This window comes from Dermochelys coriacea, chromosome 14, assembly GCF_009764565.3.
Source record: "Dermochelys coriacea isolate rDerCor1 chromosome 14, rDerCor1.pri.v4, whole genome shotgun sequence".
NCBI lineage: Eukaryota > Metazoa > Chordata > Testudines > Dermochelyidae > Dermochelys > Dermochelys coriacea.
In genome coordinates this window covers 24278752-24288287 of record NC_050081.1, presented here as the reverse complement: position 1 = coordinate 24288287, position 9536 = coordinate 24278752, and positions in this window count along the sequence as shown.

Here is a 9536-nt window from a genome sequence, read left to right as displayed (position 1 = left end):
AGGCAGCCTTCATGACAATCATCTTTGGCTTAGGTTTCAGAGTAGCAGCCGTGTTAGTCTGTATTCGCAAAAAGAAAAGGAGTACTGGTGGCACCTTAGAGACTAACAAATTTATTAGAGCATAAGCTTTCGTGAGCTACAGCCCCAAATGCATCCGATGAAGTGAGCTGTAGCTCACGAAAGCTTATGCTCTAATAAATTTGTTAGTCTCTAAGGTGCCACAAGTACTCCTTTTATCTTTGGCTTAGTAGCTCTACCTTGTAGTGAAACTCGATATTTCCTCCTAATAACAGGAATGAGCTCAGGGTACAAGGTGGTCCCCTGGCTTGCCAGCCCCATGTATTCAAGCAGCACAAGTCAGGCCTGACAAACCAGGACGTTATTGTTTCAAAGCTCGTGATTCTGAAGCCAATAAATGTTGGGCTCTGTTGATTCACCTCCTGGCTCTTGAACTTCTAGGGGGGCATGATTTTAAGCTTTTATCTGCAACCGTGAGGGTTAGAAGCTCACGGGGGGGGGGGAGGGAATGTAAATGGAAGACGAGACCCACATCTAATCACATGACTCCAGGAGCAGGGAATTTAAGGAAAACACCAAATATTGTGAGACATGACAAAATCACTAGAAATGGTGTCACTGAAAGCCTGTTCATAGAGACTCAGCTCTCCCACCTCTGAGAGTTCCTAGGCAACAGTCCATGGGTGAGATGAGTTTGTTGGACTCAGCTCAGTCCCTAAGTGCAGAGTAAATCCAAGTCAGAAAACAAGCATTGGGCAACATCCTAGTGGCCAGGAAATTTCATCTGAGAAGCTTCCAAAGTATATGTATTATTATTATTATTATTATTATTTATTTGTAAGTGCTAGCCCCTAGGAGCTCCCGCCATGGGCTAGGATCCCATTGTGCTGGGCGCTGTACAGACACAGAACAAAGAGAGATGGTCTCTGCCCCAAAGAGCTTCCAGGCTAAGTAAAATCCAGACTCTTCAACTGTGTCGAACTGAGTCAGATCTCTCTCATGTGGAAAGCAGGCCAGAAGTACTGTGGGAGGCTTTTCCGTGTTCCTGCTGCCAGCCACAGCTGGGAGGGTGAAGGCTGGGAGCCCGTGAGTATTTAATAAACCACAATAACCTGCTACCGTATATATACACATGGGGGAAATTCGCCCCATGCAGAAGGGCAGCATAAGGTCTAGGGACCACTTATACCTCGCCTAAGTGGCGTCTAGGTGTTGCACTAGACCTCTGTACAGAGGTGAACTTCCTGCACTTTGCCTAAATATCCAGACTGGTTTGGTGGTGCATATACACACGTATATATGGGACCCTGTGGCGAGGAGGCATGGGTCTCCCTTAGAGCGTGACAGGGAGGGACTACAGTACCCCCCTGGTTGGTAGAACCAGTAGAGCCACATCCACCCTGCCGGAAGCAGAAGGGCAGGACAGGAAGTGGAAATGCAAAAGGCGAGCCCTGCAGCTCAGCTGGGCTGGACCCGCCAGGGGAGACAGACGCCAAGACACCGATGAGCTGCTGGGGCTGCCGCTGGCAACCTACCCTGGGGAGACAGAGGACAACCATAACATGGAGGTACCAAACCCTGGGGATGTAGGAAGTAGCCCAGGGGAACTAGACAACTGTCTGGTTGAGTGTTGGCCTGATACTAGGTCAGTGTGTTGTGGGTGGATCCCCACTGACCCAGAGGCGGGCCATTCCGATGCTGTTAGGGTCCTGGGCTGGGATGCGGAGGGGTCGGGTACGCCTGCATCCCCCTACCCCCTGCCACCCCATTCTTGGGGTAACAGCACTTCCATGTTAGACCAGGAGGCTTGTGATACCCTACTGTCCACCGAGCTGGGACGCTAGTCTCTGTTGGTGCCCCCCCCCCCACCTGAGCCCCTAGACTGTGTGGGCGCTCACCCTGCAAAAGCCTTATACCTGTTTGCCACCCCACCCTGACTGAGAGCCCAGGGTTCACAGACTGCTCACAGACTGCAGGCCAGAGCCTACTCACTGTTTGCTCTCCTACCCTGACCGAGGGCCTGGGGCTCATAGACTGCCGTACTGTTCTGCTCGTCTGGAGGGCCGGAGCACAAGGTCCAGTAATCCCCCCTGTTTTGAGCTCACCTTTACAGGGACGTGGCAGCGAAGAGGCATGGCCTCCCTCAGAGTGACAGGGAGGGGCAACCACGCAGCCTACAGACCCACTCTACTTCCCCTGCCTGGCCCCTCTCTCCTGCTGTTCGCCAGGCGGGACCCCCTGTTCTCCCATCCGGGCAATGAGTCCGTGTGCACATTACTGTGCACAGCTGAGTGGCAGGGTGGTGCAGTGGTTAGGGCACTAGCTGGAGGCTTGGTTTGCATTCTCTGCTCTGCCACCAACTCCCTGTGAGACTGTGGGCCAGTCCCCGAGGGACTGTCTGGAGTGGAACTGGCCCAGTGGAGGAGACCTGAGCATTGCTGCGCAGGCAGAGGCTAGCTGCCCCGAGTCCATGCCTAGTGTCTTGGACGGGTATGTGCTCAGGGCAAGCAGGCCCTCCCGCTGCGGCTACATTTTACTTTCAGTGCACTAGCTCAAATTGTACCCCCAGCTCCAAGTGTAGCCTGTGCCTCTGTTTCCCCATCTGTACAGTGGATATGATGGCACTGCCCTGCCACACAGAGGAGGGGATTGTGAGGATAAATCCATTGCAGACTGAGATGCCCAGATACAATGGTGATGGATCCAGAGAAGAAGCTAAGGTAGACAGTTCTCTTGCCCTACAGTTAAAAATGGAGCAAGGGCAAAACCAGGCATGAAATGTGACTCAGCTCCCATCCCCTTTTACACCAAGTGCATCACAAGGTGCTAGTCTGGGGTGTGTATAAGTCCCAGGGCTTGACCTCCCTACTTGTGCTGACAGTCAGGAGGTTCAAGGTGCAGGTATACACTTTGCACATCACTAAGCTGTAGGTGTACAGTTTGCATGTCCAGATTGCACCCCTATAGACGGATGTCATCCTATGGTGCCCCCTCATTGCCTGGGCTTATAAATGCTGAACCTGGGTCTCACAGCCATGCTAACGCGTCCATGCTGCACTGTGCAGACTTTCCGACTCATGTGTGTGCATCCACACTACACAATGACAGAACTTGAACCAGCGTGATAGCGGGAGTTGGGCTCTGACTCGGGCTCCTCTAAGCAGAATCCTAGGACCCAGATCCTGAGTGCTTGCTGACATGAGTCAGACTGATTTGTGTGTGGATGGAAGGGGGGTTTGGCCTCAAACCTGAGTCAGAGCTTGGGCTCAGTGTGCAGTGTAGAGTTACCCTTGGAGTCAGTGGGACTCTGTCCACTGGGGCTTGGATCAGGCCTTTTGTAAAACTCTGATCAATTCCGTGTATCCTCATCCATGAGTCTCGCAATATTTGGGGTTTCCCATAAAGTCCGAGCTCCTGGAGTCATGTGATTCTGTGAGGCTCTCAGTTCTCATTTAAAAGTTCATTTAAAAGTTTAAAAAACATGACCCCTAAAGGCTCCAAACCCAGAAGATGAATAAACAGAACCCAACTTTTCATTCTTTATTTTAAAATCTCATGATTTTCAAACCAGTCATGATTTTTTGTGGGGCCTGACTCCTGATTTTTGATCATTTGGAGTTAGCAATGCTGGCTCATGTCGTGAGGAAGGACAGTGACTCCCACACAGCTCCATGGGTTTGGGAGATTCAATACTTACCACTACTTGTAAAATAAGGGCCTGGCATGCAGGGATGGGGGAAGCTCATGGAGTGGGAGGTGCACCACACTTTCAATCTCCTTTTTATGGGCTCTGGGCGAGTTACTAAATTAATTAGAGTTCCTGATGCACGTTTTCTGTCCTTTAAAGCCTGTGTGTCTCAATAGGATATTTGGTAGAAAGAGAGGAAGCAATAAAGAACCATGGATCTCAGAAGAAACATGGAAATTATAGACAAAAGAAGAAAACAAAAGGTTCTAATACTACAACATGCAATTGAAGAAACAAAACAAACCTACAGGAACCTTGACAACGCAGTAAAGAAACAATGCAAAAAAGATAAGCGGAATTGGATAGAAAGTAAGGCTAGTGAAGCTGAAGAAACAGGGGAAAGAAACGATACAAGAACAGTCGACACAATCCTGAAACAGTTAACAAGATATGGATCAAAATTCAGAAGTGTCCCGGTGAAAGGGAAACAAGGAGAAATTTTGAAAACACAGGAGGAACAAGAAAATAGATGGGTGGAACACTTCAAAGAAGTGCTAAACCAACCAGAACCAATTACAAGACTGGAATTTAACAATGATAAACCATTAGACCTAGATATAGATGTATCTGAGGTAAAAATAGAAGAAGTAATAAAAGCATTGCAGAAGATGAAAAACAACAAGGCACCTGATTTGGACAGCATTCATCCTGAAATGCTTAAATATGGAGGCGAAGACATGGAATCAGTCATCTGTTCACTGTGCAACAAAATATGGATGGAAGAGAAAGTGCCAGAAGAATGGCCTCTGGTATCATAATCAAGTTACCAAAGAAAGGTGATCTAAACAATTGTTCAAATTGGAGGGGAGTAACACTTCTATATGTCACAGGAAAAGTATTCAGAGTACCAGCCGTGGTAGACGTTCTTGTCAACTGCTGGAAATGGCCCACCTTGATTATCACTACAAAAGGTCCCCTTCCACCCCCCCACCCCCACCTCCCCCCCGCTCTCCTGCTGGTAATAGCTCACCTTAAGTGATCACTCTCATTACAGTGTGTATCGTAACACCCATTGTTTCATGTTCTCTATGTATATAAATCTCCGCACTGTATTTTCCCCTGAATGCATCCAATGAAGTGAGCTGTAGCTCACGAAAGCTTATGCTCAAATACATTTTTTAGACTCTAAGGTGCCACAAGTCCTCCTTTTCTTTTTAGGAAAAGTATTAGCAGCAGTCCTCCTGAACAGAATGAAAGGAAAGACGGACACCATCCTACGTGAACAACAATCAGGATTTACACAAGGGAGATCGTGCACAGACGCTATTTTCACCCTGAGATGGATTGTTGAGAACACAACTGAATTCCAAGGAAGACTTGCCATCAGTTTTGTGGACTTTCAAAAGGCATTCGATAGTGTAACAGAGAAACAATATGGAAAATTGTGGATCAATATGGAATTCCAACAAAATTAATTAACATTATGAAGGCAAAATGCTGCATTAAAATGGAAAATGGATTGAGTAAGCCATTCAGCATCAATACTGGTTTAAGGCAGGAGTCCGTCCTGTTTCCTTTTTTGTTTATGCTAGTGATCAACTGTGGATTAAAACAATGATACAGTGATACAAATGGCCTAAAATGGAACAATTCATGGCTATTTGATCTAGACTTTGCTGACGACATCGCTCTTATCAATGAAGATGCCAACGGATTACAAAAATGCACAAACCAAGTAAAAGAAGTAATGGAGAAGATAAGTTTGAGATACAATGCAAAGACATGTAAAATCCTGTTAATAGGGACTATAGGGACAGAAATCAAAACTGAAGAAGAAAAACTGGAGAAGGTGGACAATTTTACATATCTTGGAAGTTCTATCAGCCTGGTTCTGGTTCTGAGGAAATAAGAAGAATCAGGAAGGCAAACGCTGCATTTGGAAGACTCAGAAACATCTGGCAACTCAAAAACATCTCCCTCAAGACAAAACTGAAGGTGTACAAAGCAATTGTCATCACCATCACAACATATAGCAGTGAGACATGGCAATTTACTAAGAAAGAGACTCAAAAGCTGGATGCATTTCATCACAAATGTCTGAGAAGAATATTGGGGATAACATATAGAGATAGAAAGATTAATGAAAAAGTCAGAAAAATTAATGGACAAGGCACCCTCACAAATAATCTACAAAAAAAAGACATCAGCAGTTGGGACATGTGCTGAGAATGGAAAAAGAATGCTGGCCAAATACCGCCCTTGAATGACAGCCAGAAAACGCAAGAAGAAAGAGAGGAAGACCGCGAATAACATGGAAATGAATTGTTCTGAATAACATCAAGCACCTCAACATGAAATGGGAAGATTTGGAGAGAAGGGCAGTTGACAGGCAAGGATGGCAAACGTGGGTAACCCAATGTGCAGCAAAGCACGGGATGGACTAAAGTCTAAGGTAAGGTCTTGCAAGGGGGATACACTTAAAAAACCATCAGACATGCTTTTCTAGCTAGAAGGCAGGCTGTACTCTGGGAGTCTATTTACCCCATGCAGGGAGTCAGGACAAAGCCAGCAGCAGTGGAATTTAAGCGGTGTATAGCCCACAGGCTGGCCCTCTGCATGGGAATGAATTCCACTTCATGTTAGGGAGAGAAGAACTCAGTCGCAAGCTGGGCTAGCAGAAAGGGGTGCTCTAGGGACAGTTTATGCCGCAATTGTATTTTCACTCTCTCCACTCCTGTCAGTCCCTCTGGGTTTGTTTCTCACCCCATTCCACTCATCACCCTATTTTCCCACTGCATTTTTTTCTCTCTGCTTCCCAAACCCAGCACAGTCCATGTGCAAGTCGAACTTGAGGACCCTGGATGTCTGAATGGCTTCCCGACCAGGTCTATCCAGCTGCTGTATGACAAATACCCCGCAGCAGCACTTGCAAATAGACTAATGTTCATTTATATCCCAGCATCCTGCATGGGTCTGGAGTCACACTACCCTGAGCGCCAGCCAGGAGGCTCATGGCATTGCCCACTCACTCATGCTATTCTATCTTCCTCCTCTCTGCCCTTGCTTTCCTTCCTTTAGGGCAGCCATTCTCCAACTGTGAACCCTCCTTCATGCAGCAAACAGATAGGCAATGTCTGCATCAAGCTGTGTCCGCTCTGAGATACCTGTTAAATGTACCCCCCAACATCTCACCTCGCTCCTTTGGAACAAGGCGTGGGAATCCCTTTTTGTTCCTCCCTGTGAAGCTCACATTATCCCCATAGCCGCTGCAGTTAACAGCCAAGGACCCTTTTCTCCAGGGAAAGAGTCCTTTGGACGCAGTCGGTGAGATCTCGTAGCTTCCCTCTGGTGGCATGGTCTCCATGGAGAGAATGCAGCTGTAGAGGCAGGTGAGAAGGAGCAGTAGGGATGGTAGCCTGCTCTCACAGGACAATTTCTTGCCATCTCCAGGGGCTGAGTCCTAGAAACAGCCTGGGTGTGACTGCCACACATGGGGCCACACGGTGGCATTCTGGTTCTGATCACTGAGCGCAGGAGGAAATGCCCTCCCCGCACTCAGAACAAACCGGTTCGGGTTGTTCTGTGCAGACAGCTCAGCCCAGTGTGGGCTTGCCTGCGGGAAGGAGGGTGCTGAGCAGCCTCCTCAGGGCAGCCTTGCAGCTGGCAGCAGTTAGCGATGGGGTTGAAGGGCAGGCAGACGTTGCTTCTTTCCCGCCCCACCCCAGGCATGTGTCGCCGCTGGAGCTCAAATGTGATGGAGACACATCTCCCCACCCCCCACCTCCCCCTCAACCAGGGTTCCTGGTTTCCAAACAGACCTGATCTGGCCAGCACTTTGGAGAAGGTGCACAGAGAATCAGGCACGTCCTGCCAGGCCCTGACACTCGGCTGCAGCGCAGAGACTGGCTGGGGATGTGACATAGTGCACGGGGAATCAGGCACGTCCTGCTGGGCCCTGACACTCGGCTTGAGCAAACAAGCTGGCTGGGGACTTGACACTCACTCAGAGCTGGGCCAGTCTGGAGGCTCCCAACAGTTCAGTTACTCCACACACAGAAGGGACTCACACAGAAGAGGAGCCGCTCATTTTCTAATGGTCAGGGCTCCTTGTGGGGGTTGCATTGGGGCACTGGCCCTGTAAGGCAGCGTGAGAGGTCAGTTACCCTGTTCCAGGGAGCTGAATAACCAAAGCAGCTCCTGGGAGAGAGGGAGTTGGTCCTGGGGACAGTCAGTGTCTGGGAGAGAGAAGGTGCAGGGAAAACCAGACCACTGTTCCTTTAAGGACCTGGGACCAGAGCCCTGTGGGACAGGTGGGGCAAAGCTCCCGGCTCTCCCAAGGGTTTGAGGTTATGAGACCCACCAGGAAGGGTTCAGAGACTGATTAGTTGACTGGGAAGGGAGCCAAAGGGAGACTCCAAGCCTGCTGAAGGGGAGCTCAGCTGCTGGGGGAAATGAACCAGCACCCACAGGGTCCCAGTAAGGAGAGCTGTGCAACCCCCTAAACTTGAGAGGAGAGTTTGCAGGCCAGGACTTAAAGGGATCAGTCCCTAGCAGGAGTGCTGAAAAAAACCCTGAACCTATGGGGGCAAAAAAGGGCTCTGTGGGGAGCTGGGAGGCTGTTTAATACATTAGACCCCAGGACAGGGAAACTGAGGCATGGCCCCCTATTTCACATGTAGGTGAACGAGCTCCATCCCAGAAGATGGTTGTTAGGATGTCATTTCCTGGTTTAAAAGCTATTGCAGTTTTTCTGCTGTCCTGTCAATGCTTAGCCAGGGCTGCTCATTTGACCCCAATCCTGCAAACATATACGTAGGTGTAACTTTACTCATGTGAGTAGACCACTCATGTCCAGGGAGTAAAGCTGGGAGTGTGATGTATAAGTGTTTGTAGAAGCAGGCTTGGTGCCTTCCTCTCTTGCTGCAGGATCAGGCAGGGTGCGGTCAGGGGATGCAGGGAGCCCTTTGCACCCTTGTGCCTGATAATGCACACCTATTGCAACTTGCAATGTGGGATAAGAGCAGCCATGGCTGGGGTGCTACTGCTCCTCTCAGGAAGGTGAGCGGAGCATGGGGAAGGGCTGGAATTTTCCCCTCTCCATACACCAGCCAGCATAGCTGAGTCAGCACAGAGGGGCAGGGTGGCTGCCCCAGGAAAGAGCTAGCTCAATTTCCTTCCCCAGTGGAGTAAGTGGACGAAGGAGGAAGCAGGGACAAAGGCCTAACTGACTGTACAGGGAACAGAGACAAGGAGTCTCCCCAGAGGCACACACACAAAGTCACCCAACAAGAAATACGAGAGAGAGTGTCTCATTCACCCGGGTCAGCCTCTGTTCTCAGTGTGAGGATCACAGCTACAGCACTGTCAGCCAGAGGTTCCAAGGGACAAGGTCCCTTCAACATTCCCTGCTCTTCTTGACATGATTGTGATGCTGATGCCGTCTGCTATTGCGGGGACCCAGCAGGTGGGGTAAGGTGGTGCTAGCTGAGAATCACTTTGGTTTAAAGTAAGTTTATGTTTAAAGGGCCTGATCCTGAGCAGACAGATTCATAAAGGTATTTAGAAACCTAACTCTTATTGGTTTTGATGGGTGTTACGCACCTAAATACCTCTGTGAATCTGGGCTGATACGTCACTGGGACTTTATGGTCTCAGGTAACTGGGCGTGAGAGTAGCAGTCAGCAGCTCCGGAATGGACAGGAGTCACCACTAGAGCTGGATGAAAACTCTTTGTTAAACCACAAGCTCAGTTCATAGAGGCCTTTTTTGGTTTGCATATCAGTCCCGATTCCTGCAACTGTCACCATTTCCCATACGGCCTCATCAAACA